Here is a 21674-nt window from a genome sequence, read left to right as displayed (position 1 = left end):
ATAGTAATTAGTGGGAGGTTGAAGGGGAAGTAGTGACATTCACACAGTGTTTGATGGTGTTGAAAATGGTTCTGAGATATTTGAGGAATGTATTGATTTCGTCTTTAAAAAAGGCTGTTTTAGAGTTTATAATTATTGGCTCCTGAGATGTGCTTTGTAATCTGCATCAAATTCAGAGGTTTTCTATTCGTGCCCTATGGTGCGAATATTTGTTTTGTGTCTTTTTTGACTTCCTGGGAATGCTTCATAGCTGATTTATTAGGTATGGATCTTTTTCATTTGTGTGCAGTAGTTAAGTTCATGAAACATGGTGGTGTTCTCGACTGTAGGTTTGTTAACTCACCAGAGTGCATCAATAAGTTCATTTCTACGTAGAGAGTACTGAGGGATTCATTGATGGGTTGTTGTGATAACTTTTTTTTAATGGATTCGGGTTTTGTAGGTAGACAGCTTTAAAGCAACTTGCTTTATAGTCTGTCCAATCTATGAGACGTCATTGGGATTTGAGTTGGAATATTTTCTTTACAAACAATAAATCTTTTGTGTTCCCCTTATTAAAGATAAATGCTGAGGGAGATTGAATGATGGGTGGTTCCTGTATTGTCACCTAGAAATATGTTTTAAAAATAGCCCAAAACTATCATTGAGGCAAATACGGAGACTTTTACTGATAGTGTGTTATCATTTCCTTGAGAATGTGCATAATGTGTAGTAACATTTATTTTGTGGCTCACAATGTGAGTACTAGTAGAAAGCATTTGAAAGTGATGAAAAGTACGGTGTTTGGTTGAGATAATGTTTGTGTGGCTTTGTGAATGATGGCAACTGCTGCACCTCTTTTTTGGCATATCAGAGGAAAGTACATCAGAGGTTTAGAACATCCAAAATATGTGAGGAAAACAAATCTAATAAAGTTCCTTTTCGATTATGTATGCAAGTTGTAATTTCAATATATTGCCTAGAGTTGACAGGGTGTTGATGAAGTAGTAAGTTGGGATTCTTATCTAAAGAGTATTTTAAACAGGTTTCTAAACACACATTTCAGTGGAAGATAAGCAGAGATCTTAGGACCCTAAAAAAAATGTAATGGGTAGGAATGACATGGTTCACTTTTTCCATGGTGCTTTTGGAGGGTTTTTGATCATATTGACCATGTTCCTATGGGTTTTGTTTACAAGAAGTTCTCTCGATCAAGCACCCTTCCTTATATTGTAAGTGGTGTCAGCATCTCCTACAGAGATTTGAGCAGGGCCATTATATGAGTTGTACATCTGATGTGTACACTATGTCTTCCTCATATGAGTGTGGTAGGTTACAATAATAGTTTTTCTAGCTTGTTTAGAATACTTACCTTTGTTTTGATTGGTTATCATATGCTGTTCTTTGATTGTCATTGTAAGTTCTAAGTTACAATCTACTTAATTTGTGAACTGTTTTCCTATGTGTGTGGATGCTCCAGTAAATGAAATTACTTCTAAACTTATGGACTCCTATACTTACCACATTTTGGCGACAAGTTGATGTTGGAGAGCTGGGAGTATCCACTTTCAACACCATAAAGGTTGGCTTGGAGCACAGGGAAACGCAACATCAGTTTTGAAACTGAATCCAGACACAGTGACTGGCTGCCACCTGGTCACTGCGATGATTCTGAGGGCACCACCAGGGACTATTAGTGAGCTGAAATTGGTGCTTCCAGGTGGCACAATTTGGGACTTTCTGTGGTAAGCTGAGCAGACGTTTGTGCAAATGCATTGCACATGACTTTGAGTGAGAACACCTTTGCATTCCGACTCACGCTAGATGCTGCTTTCATTATTGCTTGTGATGTTTATGTTCTTCCTTATGATGTCATTGAGTGTCAGCCATTATGGATTGGGAACATCCTTTAGCATTGCTTGAGTGGAGGAGTGTCTTATGCATTGTTCTACTCCGATGGGCATTATTGTTTTGTTTGTTTTCTCCTCTTTGGCAACACTATGGAAATCTGACAGCTGAGTTATATGTAAGCACCAGTAACGCATCTATAGCTTTTTTGGTTTTATTTCACATTGGATTGTGAGGTACGTCGTGTTACTATTGTTTGTGACTTTCCATAGCTATTATTATATATTTTTTTTCTCAACCAGAGTACTGCATGTGGGAATCCTCCTCCCCCGTTTTTCAATTAACCCAATCAGCCAAGAATGAAGTGGGAGAAGTGCCTGAGAAATTCCAAAAGTTATTTAATGGCTATTAATGAAGATTCTTTTCAGACAAAGAGGAAAAATGCATCATTACTGAATTTAACGGGGATGGAAGCTGAAGACATTTTTTAACATTTACTACCTTTTGTCACCTCCACATGGAGTTGAAGCTGGGGACTGATTGTGTTTCTGAAGCTTTAGATCGACTTACAAAATAATTTCCTGAGGTGTTACATATTATTTTGGAAACATTTATTTTTTACGCTAGACATCAACATCTTGAGGAGTCTGTTGACTCAGATGTTTCAGCTATAAGAGAGCTTGCAGCTGATTGTGCCTTTGGTGCCCAAGTGAATATATACAATCAGAGATCAATTGATCATAAGATGCACTAACAAAAATAAATTCAAGAGCAATTGTTATGTCAACAGAATACTTCATTACAGGAAGCAATAGAAATCACTAGTAGTGTAAAACCTTCTATTAATTATTTTAAAATTATTAATGTTGACAATATGTCATCTAGTTTTGCTGCATTGGCGATTAAGAACTTTACTAAAACTGCTGGTGCTAAAAGGAGTTTTTTTTCAGTCAAATACCACAACAGTTCCTCCTACTACTAAATTTCAGTGTAATCATTGTGGGCCAAAGACACATTTGCCTGAATTTAAGGCGTGCCCTGCAAGAGGAGAAGAGTGTTTAAAGTGTGGGACATTTGGTCATTTTGAGTCTGTGTGTTTATCCATGAGGTTTAAGAGTGCCGGTTATCTAAGAGGATGTCAACAGTGAAAAATGATCTATGGAAGTGGTTGTTTTGTGTGCACTTGGGTAAAATAAGATGTGGATGAATCACAAATGTGAAGGCGAGTGTGAGGTAGAGCAAGTTGGTAGAGTTGTTTGTAGTGCAAATCAAAATGGTATGGGTGTTACCAGTGTTCAATGGTATGCAAAGATGATGTGGATTGTTAACCATATGTGCCTTCGATGTGTAAGATATGTATTGATGGGAGAATGTTAGAAGTTATGGCTGATTTGAGTTCCCTGTACACCATTATTTCTAATGTTTACCTTTATAGAAATTGATGTGACAAAAAAATGGAGCCCATTGATATTCGTGTGTTTGGTTTTGGTGGCAAGAAAATTACGATGATTGGTTATTTTGTGACTAAAATTAGATTCAAACACAAATCGTCTTTTGGAAAAGTATATGTTGCAGTGGATGGGTTGCAAGTTTTGAGTTCGAGACATCATGGCAAATTTAGTGGAACTCTTAATCCTAATGCAAAAATGAAAGTGTATATGGTGGAAGATGTACTTGTGGTTTAGGAGGTGAGGTGTGACTGAGATAGATTGTAAGGCTTGTTGGACGAACATGAAAGTCTGTTCCAGAAATAATTTGGGATGCCTTATCTACCAAACAAAAGTTGAAGCATGCTCCACTTTCAGTTAGGACTGAGTTGTCTAAGATCCTCAAGGAAATGTGTGAAGAGAGAATGATTGAATATGTGAATGCTTCAGAATGGTTTTCTCCAATTGTTTTGGTAAAAAACCGAAGAAGATTTGGGAATGTGTGTTAACTGGAGGTCAGTCAACAAACAAACTTTGGTGGTTTATTATCCATTACCACTTATTCAAAGAGTTATTTGCAAAGCTGGATGGAGCTAAGTATTTTACCATTATTGACCTCAAAGTTGCTTATCATAAAGTTGAGCTGACTAATGATTCTAGACATATCACCACTTTTATCACACTTTATGGGGCATTCAGAAACATCAGGGTGTCGTTTGGACATGCGTCCACCACATCAGTATTTCAAAAACTGATCTGTTGTTTTTTGTGACTATTGATACAGTTGCTACGTTTCAAGATGATATTTAGATTCTGCACAACTACATTTTAGTCTGTTACAAGAAGCTTTAACTATTTTGGAAAAGAAGGTCATGACAATACATTTGGATCAATGCAGATTTTTTGTGCATGAAGAAGAGTATTTGGGAGTGTACCATTTAAACAAATGGTATATCTCCAAAGAAGGATCTTTTGGAATCTATCCATAATATTCAGAAACCCAACAACATTGTTAGGTTTATACAAATATTATTCCAGATTTATTCAAAGATTTTGTGATATTGTGATGCCTTGCTGGTTATTATTTAAAAAGGTTGTCAGGTTTGATTAGTCAGTGGAACATACAGATGCTTTTAAGTTGTGTAAAGGAAACAATTATTAGGTCTCAATCTCTGCCTCCATTTTAGCATAATGTGTTGGATGTGGTAACAGTTGATGCCAGTGCAACTGGTTTAGGGGTTATACTGACTCAAGTCAAGGGTGGTGTTGAATGTATGATTCCTTTTGCTTCCAGATCTTTGTCTGTGGTTGAATCTAGACACTTCACTATTGAGCCGGAGGCGTTGGCCTGTGCTTTGGTCTGTGGAGCATTTTAAAATGTATTTGTGGAGAAAAACGTTTTTTCTTGAAAATGGACCATAAGCCTTTAATACTTTTTTTCCAAGGATGGTTTGGGTCAGGCCTCTTCTAGATTGATAAGACTGCTTATAAAGTTATACAAGTATAACTTTACAGTTGTTTATATTTCTGGTTTGCAAAATGTAAGAGGGGATTATTTATCTAGACTCTGTGGGAGAGTTGAGTGTTCTAAGGAGGTTGACAATTTTGAGAAATGTGTTGTGGCAAAGATAGAGGATGTAGTGCTTTTTGTGGGTCAAGTTCTGTCCAAGAAGGAGTGGTTGAATGCTCCCTTCGAAGAAGATACTTTGAATTCTGTTAAAGAGTATATTATTAATGGATGAGTTATCTATCGAAAATGATGTATTGATGAAAGGTGAATGTTTTTTTCCTCTAATTGGGGGTAGTAAGAAAGTCTGTTCTATTGTTCATCTTGGCCACATTGGAAAGTCAGGTACAATTTAAAAAAATAAAAAAAAATAGAGACACACTTTTTGGGTGGTCATATATGGATTCTTCTAAAGTCAACATCATCCTTTGTGTCTCAGTTCAGATAAGCTGCTGAACAACTTTGCCAGAGAAACCATGGAAGGATTTGGTTATTGATTTCTTAGGACCTTACATAGGTACTGGATGTGGTAAAGTATTTGTGATTCTTTTGATTGATTATTTTTCTAAATGGGTAGAACTAAAGTGGATTTCTCAGCACAGAGAAAGTTATAATATTTCTTCCAGAATGTTTCAGAGGAGGACTCCATTACTTCAGATAGTAGATGTAGGAAGCTGGCTCTGTATATACTATAGCAAAATGAGATATAATGTGCACAGCATCCAGTGGTTCCCCAAGAGGCTTGACAGAGGCAATAATAGATAATACTAATGCTCTATTTGTGGGAGTGTGTTCGAGGAGTTAGGCTTACCAGAGGGTAGTGTTAAGCATTTGTTGTACACAGACAAGCAATAAGTGAAAATACACATTCAATCAATCAATCAATCAGGAATTTGTAAAGTGCACTACTCACCCGTGAGGGTCTCAAGGCACTGAGGAGGGGAGGAGGGAGAAGAGGGTAGGGATGGTGCTGCTACTGCTCGAACAGCTAGGTCTTGAGAAGTTTCCTGAAGGTAAGGAGGTCTTTGGTCTTGCGCAGGTGGGTGGGCTTCAATGACTTAACTCAAGACCAATAGGTTTTTATATAGAAAAATATTCTTTCTTAATTTATTTCTAGAACCACTAGATTCATATAGCAGGTATGTACATTAAATGAAAGGTACTTTGCATAGTAATACTTAGAACTTTGGATATAATCAACAATGTACACAGTTTTTATTAAAATGGCAAAAAGCTATTTTAAAAGTGGACACTGCAATTTTCAACAGTTCCTGGGGGAGTAAGTAAAGTACGGTTTTTGAGGTAACTAACAAACTTATGGGTTCAGTGTTCGGGGCATAGGTGGCCCACCGTTGGGGGTTCAAGATATCCCCAAACATCCAGCACCAGCAACACAGCCCAGGGTGGACACTTGGTCGGAATCGTCTGGGGGTCCTCTCTGGCTGGTTTGATTGGTCTGGACACGGGCCAGGGGAGTTGGCTTTAGAGTAGTTTGAACTCATGCTTCTGGAGTGAGGTGGGAGTCCCTTTAAAGATGGTTTCTCTGTCTTCTTGCTGGACAGGTCTGCTGTGAATGGGAGTTTCTTGGTCCTCGGTGAGGCAGGCAGTCCCCTGGAGCCTTTTCAGGGGTCGCTGGTCCTGCAGTTGGGGCCAGTCAGTTGTTATCTCCTTCTTTTCTCTGCGGGGTTTTCAGCTTAGCCGTCATTCTTCTTTCTTGAGGTCATCAGGAATCTGAAGAGCTGGGTTCAGGGTCACCCCTAAATACTAAATTGAGGGGTGTGCTATGGTTACGGGGCAGTAGCCAATGGCTACTGTCCCTGAGGGTGGCTACACCCTCCTTGTGCCCACTCCCTCTGGTGAGGGGGGCACATCCGTATCCCCATTGGTCCTAATCCTCCAAAGCAAGATGGAGGATTTCTCAAGGAAGGGGGTCACTTCAGCTCTGGACACCTTAGGGGTGGTCATGGCTGAGGGGGTGACTCCTCCTTGTTTTTCTCATTATCCCTCTGGACTTGCCCCCAAAAGTGGGGACTGGTCCGGGGGCGGGCATCTCTACTGGCGTTTGAGGCTCACCACCAGGTGTTACAATTCCTGCAGGGGGAGGTGGGAAGCACCTCCACCCAGGACAGGCTTTGTTTCTGACAACAGAGTGCACAAAGGCACTCACCCCATGTGGTCACAAACTTGTCGGGAAGTGGCAGGCTGGTGTAGACCAGTCAGCCTTACACTAGCAGTAGAGTAACATACAGGGGGCATCTCTAAAATGCCCTCTGTGTGCATTTTTCAATAAATCCCACACTGGCATCAGTGTGGGTTTATCGTGCTGAGAAGTGTGATACCAAACTTCCCAGCATTCAGTGTAGCCATTATGGTGTTGTGTAGTTCGTAATGACAACTCCCAGACCATATGCTCAGTATGGCTACCCTTCACTTACAACGTCTAAGAATTGACTGAGACACTGTAGGAGCATGGTGCTCATGTAGCTATGCCCTCACCTGGGGTATAGTGCACTCTGCCTTAGGGCTGTAAGGCCTGCTAGAGGGGTGATTTACCTATGCCACAGGCAGTGGTTGGTGGGCATGGCACTCTGAGGGGAGTGCCATGTTGACTTCTGAGGGGAGTGCCATGTCGACTTTGTCTTTTTTCCCCACTAGCACACACAAGCTGCAAGGCAGTGTGCATTTGCTGAGTGAGGGGCCCTTTAGGGTGGCATAATACATACTGCAGCCCTTAGGGACCTTCCCTGGTCACAGGGCCCTCGGTACCAGGGGTACCTTTTACAAGGGACTTAACTGTGCGCCAGGGCTCTGCTAATTGGGTAAAAAAAGGCACCGTTTTAGGGAAAGAACACTGGTGCTGGGGCCTGGTTAGCAGGGTCCCAGCACACTTTGAATCAAAGTTGGCATCAACACTAGGCAAAAAATTGGGCGGTAACCATACCAACAGTGGCATTTTCCTACAATAGAACACAATTTACCTCTTGCAAATTGCACAACTATTTAGGAAATGTTGGCGTAAGACACATCCGGATGGTGTTGTACTCACCAAACATGAATGGGTTGGTGGAAAGATGTAATAAGACACTGGTCGAAGGAATTCAGTTGGCTATGAATGCACGTATTGATGTTAAAAAACATGTGGCAGAAGTGTTGTGGTCGTATCATTGTACACTACATTGCACTAAGATGTTTTCTCCATGTTTGTTACACAATGAAACTACACAGGTATTGAATCCTAGTTTGTTGTCTTTAGATACAAATGTTTGTGATATGAAGAAAATTTATGAAATGGATAGTGTGTGGATCATGGTAAGGGAATATGTCAAAAAGGTATTGAAAGTTCAAAAAGTAGAATGTTATGTCTTGGTACCTGAGTTAAAATCAGGTTGCCAAGGCATGTTAGGAAAGGTAGGTCTAAGTTTTCTAAGACTTGGAAGATTGTGAGAGTAGCGAAGATCTCAGCTCTTCTTAACAATGCTACCTGGTGGAGTTATTCCAGGTTAGCTAAAGTTGTTAAAGAGATTAATGACAATATGGTTAATTTATCTAATCCTCATTTTGCAAGTGATTCTTGCAATGGTAATGTTATGTTGTCAACTGAAGGTACCAATGCTGATTCTAACATTTCACATGATTCAAACATGTGTGTACCTTTTTACATGACAGGAATCAGAAAAGGAATAGGAAATTTCCTAAAAGTTTTTAAGAATTTCTTTTGTATTGATTTATGTATTTGTTTTTATAGAAAGGGGAGGTGTGTGGTAGATTATAATAATAGGTTTCCTAGCTTGTTTAAAATATTTACCTGTGTTGTGATTGGTTTTCATATGCTGTTCTTTGATAGCTATTCTAAGTTACATTCTATTTCAGTTCTGAGCTGTTTTCCTATGTGTGTGGATACTCCATTAAATGCAGTGATTTTTCAGCTTTTAGTTCTCCTGTACTTACCAAAATGGGGTCGGCTGCATTCATCAGGATATGGATCCCTACCATGTACAGACATTGCCCATACAATCATAAATGCACCATTAAGCACAATCAGAAAGAATACTGGATATCCCAAGGATACACTTATCATTAGGTGCAATGAGGGAGATCACTCTTTAACACATGTGATTATAAAGGGGTCTTAGGAACTACTTCCCTGAGATAATTTATCCCCTGGATACTTTGTGGCTGTGTATGCATGATGTACAGTGTCTCTACCCGGTAGGTATCCAGGTCCTGATGAATGCCACCGACACTGTATGGGGCCACCTAGCAGAAACATGTTGATCGCTGTGGTGCAGGACTACTAGTCCCCCTTGAGCACCACATATGGGATTTCTCATCCCCTTGTTAGTTGGGGAATAAAATACTTTTAAGATACCTGGGAGATTTTTAAACAATCCTCATGGGACAGTAACTCATTTCTTGTGCTTTCTTCAATATAGGAAGCCATTTGCAATTATAATCTTTCTTGGTGAATGGGGAAGCCTGAGGTTAAAGCATGACACCTTGGAGGTGTGGAAGGTTACCTAACATTTTTTGTGGTTCACTTCACCTTGAACATACACACAGGGGACACAAAACTGAACCCAATTCATGGATAAATTATACTCCTCTGGGTATAAAACTGATAGATCGGGTTTTTACTTTTTATTCTGCTAAAGTGAAGGGCATCTAAACTGACATAAGCATTCTAGAAGGAGGGAAGGGTAACTCTTTTCAAAGGCCTGCGTGGAAATGGATGTATTGGTACTGATAACTACGACTGAAACTGAGGGGACACCTTGACATCTTACGGTGCTTTTTATGCAAAATATGTCTTGCTTGATATTTTTGCCCGCTCCTTGTGATGCTTTTCCGGAAATCATGTGGTTTTGTTGTTTTATTTATTCATCACTCATCATTTTATTTGTTAGTATATAATTGTGTATTGTTCTCTTGAGCACCACATATGGGATTTCTCATCCCCTTGTTAGTTGGGGAATAAAATACTTTTAAGATACCTGGGAGATTTTTAAACAATCCTCTTGGGACAGTAACTCCTTTCTTGTGCTTTCTTCAATATAGGAAGCCATTTGCAATTATAATCTTTCTTGGTGAATGGGGAAGCCTGAGGTTAAAGCATGACACCTTGGAGGTGTGGAAGGTTACCTAACATTTTTTGTGGTTCACTTCGCCTTGAACATACACACAGGGGACACACAACTGAACCCAATTCATGGATAAATTATACTCCTCTGGGTATAAAACTGATAGATCGGGTTTTTACTTTTTATTCTGCTAAAGTGAAGGGCATCTAAACTGACATAAGCATTCTAGAAGGAGGGAAGGGTAACTCTTTTCTAAGGCCTGTGTGGAAATGGATGTATTGGTACTGATAACTACGACTGAAACTGAGGGGACACCTTGACATCTTACGGTGCTTTTTATGCAAAATATGTCTTGCTTGATATTTTTGCCCCCTCCTTGTGATGCTTTTACGGAAATCATGTGGTTTTGTTGTTTTATTTATTCATCACTCATCATTTTATTTGTTAGTATATAATTGTGTATTGTTCTCTTGGGGCCATGCCTATCCCTTTAATTATATTTTGAACAACACCTCACTTAAGAAGCCATGTTTGAACCAAGCAAAACTGCCCTAATTCGGAGAAGCCAAAGTGAGCTGCCATCCCTTTACTGCAGCCCTTACCAAACCAAAGGCGCTTTTGAACCCTCTGCAGCCAGAATGTTGTCTAGAGCGTAGTGCAGAATAAACAATTTTGCACATAGTTGGTGATTTAGAACTTAACTCGGGGTTGTCAGTTGCTTTCATCCTAGGAGAGCAGTCTTTGGTTTTCAATACAGTGAAACACTCTAGCCAGATTCTTTCACTCTTAGAAACTATCTGTGCTCCTGCTGAGATCTAGAAATATGTAAAACGCATCTTTTAAACATAGTTTAAGCTCAACCTCCTGCATATTGTTTATTGTTCTAGTTTAGCACATACCACCTAACTAAACCAATCCGGTTAAGGCTACAACTCTTAACCATCTTCATCTACAAGCATCTCCATCAGGGGTGTAACTTAGGGTGGGGGCGCTTGAGGTGTTACACCCCCTAATAAATGTATTGTTTAGTAAATAGTTGGGTACTGGAGCTTTCAGTCAGGTATGGTAAGGTGCATGTTAGATTTCATCTGGGGTTTTTAAACATTCACTTAGGCTAAATCATGCATACACTTTTCTGTTTTGAAGATCTTAAAACATGGGTATTTAACAAAAAACTAAGTTTTAATTACCCTTCACAATCTGCCCTCCTTTCCCTTTCCAATGGTCTTTAAGCCTTTCTTATTCACTGCATCTCATAAAATAATTAACATAATATGCAGAGTGATTGGTTTGGAAAATTGTTGGAAAATCTGAAGCTCACACCCTCCCAGTCTTATTGACCAAGCTTCGACCCCAATCTCCATCTGTAGTTACTTGTCCTTAGTACTGTAGATCAGGCTCCATTGGAGGTTGCAGCACCTAAGCCCCACCATTACAGTGTTCAGTAGACTCTATTTGAAGCTACATGCCACACACATGGTGTACATGCTGTTTCATCGCTGACTATGAGGCACCACACTTATGACAAATACAATCTGTATCAACAGTAGTCCATCTGCTTCTTAAACACCCAACCTTCATATCCTTCATAGCTCCAACACCACACCCATGTGACATTCTGGGCTCACCACCATACAATACCAATGCACTGATCATTATATTGGAGCTATAACTCGTATGTCTAACAGCAAAGTTCTCTTAATAGTTGTATTTGTACCATTTCTTGCTGTAAAGTTCTAATATTTGTCAATCTTGCTATGAAGATAATAACATTCATGCCAGTCCTCCCAATTCAGATGTGATATTATTGATTTCTAGACAAATCTCGCACCTCTGCATTCATGACTATAGAAATCTAATTGTTGACGAATCTTCGGTTGACAGACAAGGCAGCTCAGAAATTGTGCCTAATCTCTGCAAATTAGCTGTCAGCCTGGTATCCTATGCCCACCATAACGAATCTATATATGTTTAAATGTGGCCCGTGGGTGTGCTATCAGGCAGGGACTGATGAAAGGTATCCAGTGCCTGCCCACGTGCTGCCTGTGCCTCCATTTGATGGGATTGAAGTGACAGAATGGGGTCTGAGGAACTGGAATGTGCTGTGAGTAACCTGCTGCTCCAGCCAACCGATTGCCAACAGCCAGCACTTAATCTGAGCTGGTGGTTGCTGGTGTGAGCCAGTGGCACTTATTTTGGGGGACCAGCACTTAGTTCCTTGCATCTCATATTTGCTGACTGCAAGAGAGGGGAAAACGCAAAGATAGGAAAGACCTAGGAAAAGAAGATGGCAAAACCATCACAAAGGATGAAAGCAGGAACCTGCAAGAGAGAGAAGAAGGGGCAGGGAGTGTAGGGTAGTGGATTAAAGACTACGAGCTATGGTATTTGGTATGCCAATGTTTAATTGCACCGGCTGCCAGCTTCTGAAGAGAGCTTCGGGCCTGCACTCTTGGTTTCACAAATTAAGCACTGTAATGCACAATGACAATAAAACACTTGTCGCTCTGTGAGCCACAGATCTATCTGTGCTTCTGCCATAGTTAAGGGAAGACAAAAGTATTGATCCAATGGGGCAAGGCAGTTTCAACACATAGTATCTATTGTGAGGGTCCCCTGTTGTATAATCAGACCTTTCTAAGCCTGCTGCTCCCCTGAGAACAAATGAAACAACCCCCTAATCTGCTCTGCTGGGGGATCAAACCAAAAAGAAGCAGTGCACAGTGTCTACCTTACTGCAAAAGAAAAGTGCACTCCAGAGCTCTGAAGGTTTCTGATCCCGTAGAACAGCAGGGCAGGACTGGCCATAGCGGGCATCAGGCATTTTCACCAGAGGCTGGTTTGCAGCAGTGGGGGCCAGTTTTGTTACTGAGGGCCAGTTTTGCAATGGTCCTGCAATATTGGCCCCTAGTAACACAAACAGCAATCTACCATAATCCATTCACTCTCGTTTCCAGCCTCTATGCGGGGGCTGTTTTGACAAAATTGCCAGGGCTGCTTTGGGTTTCCAGTCCGGCTCTGTAGAACAGTCATTCATTTAGTCAAGATTTGCTCTTTGTATTTTCACACTTATAAGCCTGAGTTTTATCGCCTGGACTGTGAGTACCAGAATGGAAAGGAAAAATCTGGACTGCACAATACACCAAGGCTGGCCCAAAAAGGCAAGAAATGTGAGGCAAGAGCCTGAGCTTTCAGACATCTGCACAGGTAACAAATCATCCCAGGTGTGTGCACGTATTTCCTATCGGAAGTTTGCAAACAAACTGGTAATAACTATCCCATACCGAGGGGCGGCACCTCCATTAGGTTGGAGGAGTGTCACATGCACAGTAGGCTCTCTCCATCCCAGCAACACAGTTGCCGGGCTGTAGAGAGCCTGCACAGGCTCCCAGTGTGCCTGGGAGCACCCTGGCTGGGTGCTCCCAGCCAACCCTTACGCTGCTTTGAGCAGCGTCAGGATTGGCTGCAGGACAGGCTGGTAGTCTATGCCTGCACTCGAGGACGGAGGAGTAGATGGAGCAGTGCGGCGGCGAGCAAGGTAAGTGTTTGTTTTATTTATTTTTTATTTAAACTGTCCAAAAGATTGAAATGTCATATATTTACAATATTAATATTAATTGCCCACTTATTGGAAGGGAGTATATTAAATGCTACTTACTGGTGTGTGTGTGGGACCTAGTTGTACGAAGCAGCTTCTAGTTGCCACCCCGCTGTTTTGCATTATTCAAGTGCAGGCTATACTGGCCATTAAAGGCCCGGTTCAGCGTTAAAGGCCAGAGCCGAAGGCAAATGCCTTTAACAAGGAAGCAAAACTTTAATTGCTGGTATAGCCCTGCTGCAAATGGCTATAAGGCTATTAGAACATTCTGCCACTAGAGGGCACAAATGTTCTAATAAAACAAAGTCCTGATGGAGCAAGGGGGGATTGAAATCCCCTCGGGCTCCGTGAGGCCTTTGTTCACAGCTGCTGCTGTGAACAAAGAAAATTGGAATGTTGACGCTCCAGGCTTTCACCAGCCAGCAAAAGCCCAGAGTCCTCCATTGTCTCCAAGAGAGGTCCCAACATTGTAGTCTTCTAATATATCCTTAGAACCCGCCGTAGCGGGCTCTACTGGACATTAAAGGCCAGCTCCCACGTTAAACGCCTGAGCCGAATGCAAGGGCCTTTAACAAGGGAAAGGGCCTTTAATGGCCCGGTAGAGCCCGCTACGGCGGGTTCTAAGGCTATTAGAACAATCTGCCACTAGAGGGCAGAATGTTCTATCAAATAAAAGAAAATCTTCACGAAACCCGAGGGGATTAAAATCCCCTCAGGCTCCGTGAGGCTTTGTTCACAGCTTATGCTGTGAACAAAAAACATTGGAATGTTGACACTTTGGACTTTTACCTGTGAGTAAAAGCCCTGAGCACTCCATTGTCTGCAATGGACCCCCCAATATTCTAATGTTCTAATACTTCATATAGCACACACACTATGAATATGATAAAATCTACTGATTTGACCACAGCCATACCTGAGGCTTATGGTTGTAGCTGTCAGGCTTGATGGGTTTTAGACTTTTAATGAACTAGACTGAGTTTGATCAGGTTCTCAGTGAAATGCATAACACATTTCACAGAACCAGAAACTGTGAGCCTCCAACCACATTTGGACCCTCAATTTGAGTGTAATTCCACACCCTAGACTTAACAATTCTAGGGGTACAGTTACCTATTGGCGTGAAGATGATCAGGCACTTCAAATAGAATCCTGAGGTTCCACTGAGGAATGAGGAAATGAGGAACTATCAAAGGAATCCATATTCTTGGTCCAGTTCTCCTGGATATTCACAATTCTCCCCATCATTTGAAAGCCCATGAGCTGCTGGAGTCCACAGGGAAATATTACTGGATCTGCCATTTTTCTCTCAATCTTGGAATTCTAATGGGATCGGTAACCTCCTCTATTGACGCCCTTGGAGATTCCAAAAACCTCATGATGAGGGATTTGGAGGTCAATTGAGTTTTTGGACCACATTGAAGGCCCGTAAGGAGGTCAGGTGCATTCTTCCTGATATGGGCTGATTTATGTCCCTAAAATGTATGGAGTATTCCCATAAATGCATGTGTGTGTAATGCATCATAATACATTTAATACGGTGTACTGTGGGAACCAGGAAAATACTGTATCATGGGTAAGATTTAATTTTGGGTATCCAGTTAAAATATGGACAAAACAATAACCCAAGCTCTTAAACAAAAAGTCCAGCTATAATTAGGAAGTGCTTTCTGCTGGGATCAGAGAACGTTTATTTTTGTAAGTAGCGATCACTGTAAGATCTTTGAAGGCTGCTTTTTTTATTCTCTGTTAATGTAGTTGATAATTTTGAGGTATATATATTTTAACATTGAAACAACACACATATCCTTTGAAGTCTAGCTAAAGTTTTATAGGAAGGTTTGGATGCAGGTAGTTTGTTTGTGTTCAATGCATGACTACATCTGCAGGCTCGGTGTAGCCTGCTTCAAAAATGAGACCAGGACTGCCTTTTACAACACTGCTTCTCAGAATATTTAAAGAATACATTGAAAAGAAATCGGCAAGAATTCCAGTTCTTTTCATAATAACAATTTCTGCTATGATTTTCATTCTTTTCATGTACTCACACAACCCAACAACTTATTCCTCCACTGTATGGCAGCTGGTGCTTGTACTATTCCACCCTCTCATTGCCTTTTATTTATGCATATTGAGAACAGTGGCCACAGGATGTCCTTGTGATATTTAATAATGTTGTAACAGGTTTTTAAAAAATTACCTGTGCCTGAGTTAGTTCAATTGACCAAAATGTTTGGTATTTCCATAGTAAGAACGATATGTATGAAGTTGTCTCTTTTTTACTCCCCTCAATCAGTCAGTCCTCCGTAGCTTCACTACTTTAATGTGATTTTGAGATCACATGGTGCATGAGTAGGATGCCGACCACCACGGCCTACACCACAGGTGCATGGTGGTATGTGCCATACTTCCTCCCTAGACAATGGTTGTGATTCATAGAGAGAGTTGTAACTTTCTGCAACTCTGCTCTAGTCGCATTATTCCAGGTGTAATCCAGGAAGTGTTTTGTGATTTTTGTTTTTGTGCTTTTTTGGAGGCATTAATCCAATGCATAATTGTATGCATTGTATGGTTACATATGGTGAGATGTCAACACCTTTGTGCAGTGGCACAATTTATTTTTTCTTCATGAGTAAATTATCTTTTCCTGGCGAGAACTTCCAACCCCGCAACCCCACGAATGTTATGCCATCAAACTTTTAAAAACAATTTACTCCCTGCTCTTGACAGGAACTTGGCAATTCCTACTAACTCCCAAGATGATGGGTGTTCTTGAGAAGCTCAAGAAAATATAGCCAATGCATTCCCCATCAGGTAATACTGGCATGTGGTAAAATGACTGCAAGGTCTCCTTTTATGAATAGTATGCATTACTAAATCCAGAAATTTACACATGTAATTCTGAATTACACACACAAATATGGCTTTGTGTATTCTAATGTAATTTTAAATGTGAAGCCTGGCTCGTACCACTGTAAAAAGATTTTATGATGCAGATAACAATTCAGTTGACCCCAATAAACTACCTAGTAAAACTGAAATATACTTTCGGTTGGACCAATTTAATATAATCCTCCTTGTAAAACTAATTTTCTTTTCTTATGATGAGGTTCACTTGACACTATTAAAACAATTTAAGAAATAATATAACGGCCACTAGTTAATGTTTTTTAATGATATGCGTACATTTTCCAAAAACATAGATGATTTCCATTTGTGAAGGCAGCGCAGTTGCTATGTCTAACAAGCAGACTAACAAGTGATGTAGTCTAAATTGTAGTAGAATCCTTTGTGTCACAGAAGCCATCAAAATGTGACAGTTGATGTCTTGCTGACACGCAATTTAAATGTGGATTTGTTTATATTGCAGAGTTTGACTTAGGTGGCATTTGAATTAGATTACATCTTAGAAGGATTAAATTGATGTCATGACGTAATTTAGATTCTAGACTAACAAAATGTATTTAAACGACATTGAATTTCTAATGATTAATGAATTTTAAAATGGATGCAGAAATGAGAGAAATGTACTTCTCTGCCACTTCTAAAGAAACGCATTAACAAAGCTTCTCATTTAAAACTAAATGTATCATCAATATTAATGAAGTCTTATTAATGTTGAATTCTTGTGTTTTATTAAAACATATTAATTGACTGTACTGCTGTAATTCGCTTTTGCTAGCATAAGTGATGCCTGTTGAAGCTTGTATTTCGTGATTGTGCAGGAAATGCTGATTTAGTTTCCTTTCAGACTACGTACCCATGAGAAGACTAGATTTTGGAAATAGGCCCTATAGTTTAGACATAGGGGGAATGCATCATAGTGCCCTTAAAGCAGAACATTGTGGAACATGGAGTGACATCATACACAATTGTTTCAGACTTGCGTGGAGTCACACGGATGGAAGATGTTCCCAAGGAAGACTTGGGAAAGAACGTGTATGTTACAATTTGGAGTCATGTGATTGACTGTTATTGGATGATGCCCCTTTAACCTGTTCTGTGCCTTGGACGAGATGATCTCATCCAAGGCTACAGTTCCCCTGTGCCTTTGACGAGATCATCTCGTCCATGGCACAGGGGAACTTGGGGGCGCGCTAGCGCGCCCCCCGTGCACCCCCCTCCCCCCCCCCCTAAGGCGGGGATGGAAGGGGAAGACCTTCCCCTTCCACCCCCGACCCCCCCCCCACCCCCCCCCCCCCCCTGTCACAGGGGCCTCCCCAATCGCGCTGGAAGCTCTGCTTCCAGCGCAATTGAAAGAGAAATGCAAAAGCATTTCTCTTTCAATCACTGGGGGAGGCCCGGAGGGGCTTCAAAGGGAAGGAAAAGTATTTCCTTCCCTTTGAAGTCTTTCCGAGGGTTTCAAAAGCCGGATTGCTTGCAATCCGGCTTTTGAAACCCCACTAGACACCAGGGATTATTTTTTTTTCTTCTGAAATTGTCATAAGGGAGCGACCCCTTGGGCAAGGGTCGCTCCCAGGGGGGGCATTTTTTCGGGAAGGCCTTTTTCAGAAACCTCTAGGCACCAGGGACCATATTTTTTTTATTTTTTTTATGTTTCATTTTATTTTTTTAGGTGGGGAGCGACCCCTTAGGCAAGGGTCGCTCCCCTTGGGGGGAAATTATATTTAGGCCATTTCTGCCCCCCTTGGGGGCAGATTGGCCTATTTTGATAAGGCCAATCTGCCCCCAAGGGGGGCAGAAACCACTAGACACCAGGGATTTTTTTCTTTGCGTGAATTTCACGCAAGGGGAGCGACCCCTTAGGCAAGGGTCGCTCCCTGGGGAGGCAAATTTATTTTTGGCCATTTCTGCCCCCCCCGGGGGCAGATCGGCCTATTATTAGGCCGATCTGCCCCCAGGGGGGGCAGAAACCTCTAGGCGCCAGGGCAAATTATTATTATTATTATTTTTTTTTTGTCTGTTTGTTTTTTTAGACATGGGGAGCGACCCATCAGGCAAGGGTCGCTCCCCAGGGGGGCAAATTGTATTTAGACCATTTCTGCCCCCCTGGGGGCAGATTGGCCGAGTTTAGGTCAATCTGCCCCCAAGGGGGCAGAAACCACTAAGCACCGGGGATTTGTTTTTTGGCGCCAATGTCACGCAGGGGGAGCGACCCCGTAGGCAAGGGTCTCTCCCGGGGGGATGGGAGGGGGGGCTGGGGGGGGCAAATTTATTTTAGGCCATTTCTGCCCCCCCTGGGGGCAGATCAGCCTATTATTAGGCCGATCTGCCCCCGGGGGGGGGCAAAACCCTCTAGGCGACAGGGGAATTTTGTTTTTTGTGTGTTTTTTTTTTTTTTTTTTTTTTTTAGAGATGGGTAGCGACCCATCAGGCAAGGGTCGCTGCCCTGGGGGGCAAATTGTACTTAGGCCATTTCTGCCCCCCTTGGGGGCAGATTGGCCGATTTTAGGTCAATCTGCCCCCAAGGGGGCAGAAACCACTATGCACCGGGGATTTGTTTTTTGGCGCCAATGTCACGCAGGGGGAGCGACCCCGTAGGCAAGGGTCGTTCCCAGGCAGGGGGGGTTTAGGGGGGTGGGGTGGGGGGGTCAAATTTATTTTAGGGTATTTCTGCCCCCCCTGGGGGCAGAAACCTCTAGGCACCAGGGGAATTTTTTTTTTGTGTTTTTTTTTTTGTGTTTGCTTGTTTTTTCAGAGATGGGGAGCGACCCATCAGGCAAGGGTCGCTCCCCTGGGGGGCAAATTGTATTTAGGCCATTTCTGCCCCCCTTGGGGGCAGATTGGCCGATTTTAGGTCAATCTGCCCCCAAGGGGGCAGAAACCACTAGGCACCTGGGATTTGCTTTTTGGCGCCAATGTCACGCAGGGGGAGCGACCCCGTAGGCAAGGGTCGCTCCCGGGGGGGGGGTGGGGTTGGGGGGGTAAATTTATTTTAGGCCATTTCTGCCCCTCCTGGGGGCAGATCGGCCTATTATTAGGCCGATCTGCCCCCAGGGGGGCAGAAACCTCTAGGCGCCAGGGGAATTTTTTTTTGTGTGTTTTTTTTTGTTGTTTGTTTGTTTTTTTAGAGATGGGGAGCGACCCATCAGGCAAGGGTCGCTCCCCTGGAGGTCAAATTGTATTTAGGCCATAACCTCTAGGCGGCAGGGGAAATTTTTTTTGTGTGTTTTTTTTTTTTGTTTGTTTGTTTTTTTAGAGATGGGGAGCGACCCATCAGGCAAGGGTCACTCCCCTGGGGGTCAAATTGTATTTAGGCCATTTCTGCCCCCCTTGGGGGCAGATTGGCCGATTTTAGGTCAATCTGCCCCCAAGGGGGCAGAAACCACTAGGCACCTGGGATTTTTTTTTTGGCGCCAATGTCACGCAGGGGGAGCGACCCCGTAGGCAAGGGTTGTTCCCGGGCAGGGGGGGTTTGGGGGGGTAGGGGGGGGGGTCATATTTATTTGAGGGCATTTCTGCCCCCCCCCTCCCGGGGCCGGCTGAGCTAGAAGCCAAACTCCACAGGTAGGCACTTTGCAAAAAACACCTCTGTTTTCTGTGAAAAAATGTGTTGTGTCCACGTTGTGTTTTGGGCCATTTCCTTTCTTGGGCGCTAGGCCTACCCACAGAAGTGAGGCACCATTTTTATCGAGAGACTTAGGGGAACGCTGGGTGGAAGGAAATTTGTGGCTCCTCTCAGATTCCAGAACTTTCTGCCACAGAAATGTGAGGAACATGTGTTTTTTTAGCCAAATATGAGGTTTGCAAAGGATTCTGGGTAACAGAACCTGGTCCGAGCCCCACAAGTCACCCCATCTTGGATTCCCCTAGGTCTCTAGTTTTCAAAAATGCACAGGGTTGGTAGGTTTCCCTAGGTGCCGGCTGAGCTACAGGCCAAAATCCACAGGTAGGCACTGTTTTCTTTCAAAAATTTGGATGTGTCCACGTTGCACTTTGGAGCGTTTCCTGTCGCTGGCGCTAGGCCTACCCACACAAGTGAGGTATCATTTTTATCGGGAGACTTGGGGGAACGCTGGGTGGAAGGAAATGTGTGGCTTCTCTCAGATTCCAGAACTTTCTGCCACAGAAATGTGAGGAACATGTGTTTTTTTAGCCAAATTTTGAGGTTTGCAAAGGATCCTGGGTAACAGAACCTGGTGCGAGCCCCGCAAGTCACCCCTCCTTGGATTCCCCTAGGTCTCTAGTTTTCAGAAATGCACAGGTTTGGTAGGTTTCCCTAGGTGCCGGCTGAGCTAGAGGCCAAAATCTACAGGTAGGCACTTCGCAAAAAACACCTCCTGTTTTTTTCTTCCAAAAATTTGGATGTATCCACGTTGCGCTTTGGGGCGTTTCCTGTCGCGGGCGCTAGGCCTACCCACACAAGTGAGGTATCATTTTTATCGGGAGACTTGGGGGAACGCTGGGTGGAAGGAAATTTGTGGCTCTTCTCAGATTCCAGAACTTTATGCCACAGGAATGTGAGGAACATGTGTTTTTTTAGCCAAATTTTGAGGTTTGCAAAGGATTCTGGGTAACAGAACCTGGTGCGAGCCCCGCAGGTCACCCCTCCTTGGATTCCCCTAGGTCTCTAGTTTTCAGAAATGCACAGGTTTGGTAGGTTTCCCTAGGTGCCGGCTGAGCTAGAGGCCAAAATCTACAGGTAGGCACTTCGCAAAAAACACCTCTGTTTTCTTCCAAAAATTTGGATGTGTCCACGTTGCGCTTTGGGGCGTTTCCTGTCGCGGGCGCTAGACCTACCCATACAAGTGAGGTATCATTTTTATCAGGAGACTTGGGGGAACGCTGGGTAGAAGGAAATTTGTGGCTCCTCTCAGATTCCAGAACTTTCTGCCACAGAAATGTGAGGAACATGTGTTTGTTTAGCCAAATTTTGAGGTTTGCAAAGGATTCTGGGTAACAGAACCTGGTCCGAGCCCCGCAAGTCATCCCATCTTGGATTCCCCTAGGTCTCTAGTTTTCAGAAATGCACAGGTTTGGTAGGTTTCCCTAGGTGCCGGCTGAGCTAGAGGCCAAAATCTACAGGTAGGCACTTCGCAAAAAACACCTCTGTTTTCTTCCAAAAATTTGGATGTGTCCACGTTGCGCTTTGGGGCGTTTCCTGTCGCGGGCGCTAGGCCTACCCACACAAGTGAGGTATCATTTTTATCGGGAGACTTGGGGGAACGCTGGGTGGAAGGAAATTTGTGGCTCCTCTCAGATTCCAGAACTTTCTGCCACAGAAATGTGAGGAACATGTGTTTTTTTTAGCCAAATTTTGAGGTTTGCAAAGGATT

At 42.6% G+C, this 21674-nt stretch overlaps 1 protein-coding gene across 1 annotated transcript in view; it reads left to right on the top strand.

The window, feature by feature from the left end:
* The window catches only part of PPM1H (protein phosphatase, Mg2+/Mn2+ dependent 1H), a 726537-nt gene that overhangs the window by 410044 nt on the left and 294819 nt on the right, over positions 1 to 21674 (top strand). The gene's annotated exons all lie outside the window — the stretch shown is intronic.

The sequence above is a fragment of the Pleurodeles waltl genome, chromosome 4_1 (genome assembly GCF_031143425.1).
Source record: "Pleurodeles waltl isolate 20211129_DDA chromosome 4_1, aPleWal1.hap1.20221129, whole genome shotgun sequence".
NCBI classification, from domain to species: Eukaryota; Metazoa; Chordata; class Amphibia; order Caudata; family Salamandridae; genus Pleurodeles; species Pleurodeles waltl.
The sequence above is the reverse complement of the archived record's forward strand: the minus strand, read 5'-3'. Positions and strand labels throughout refer to the sequence as shown.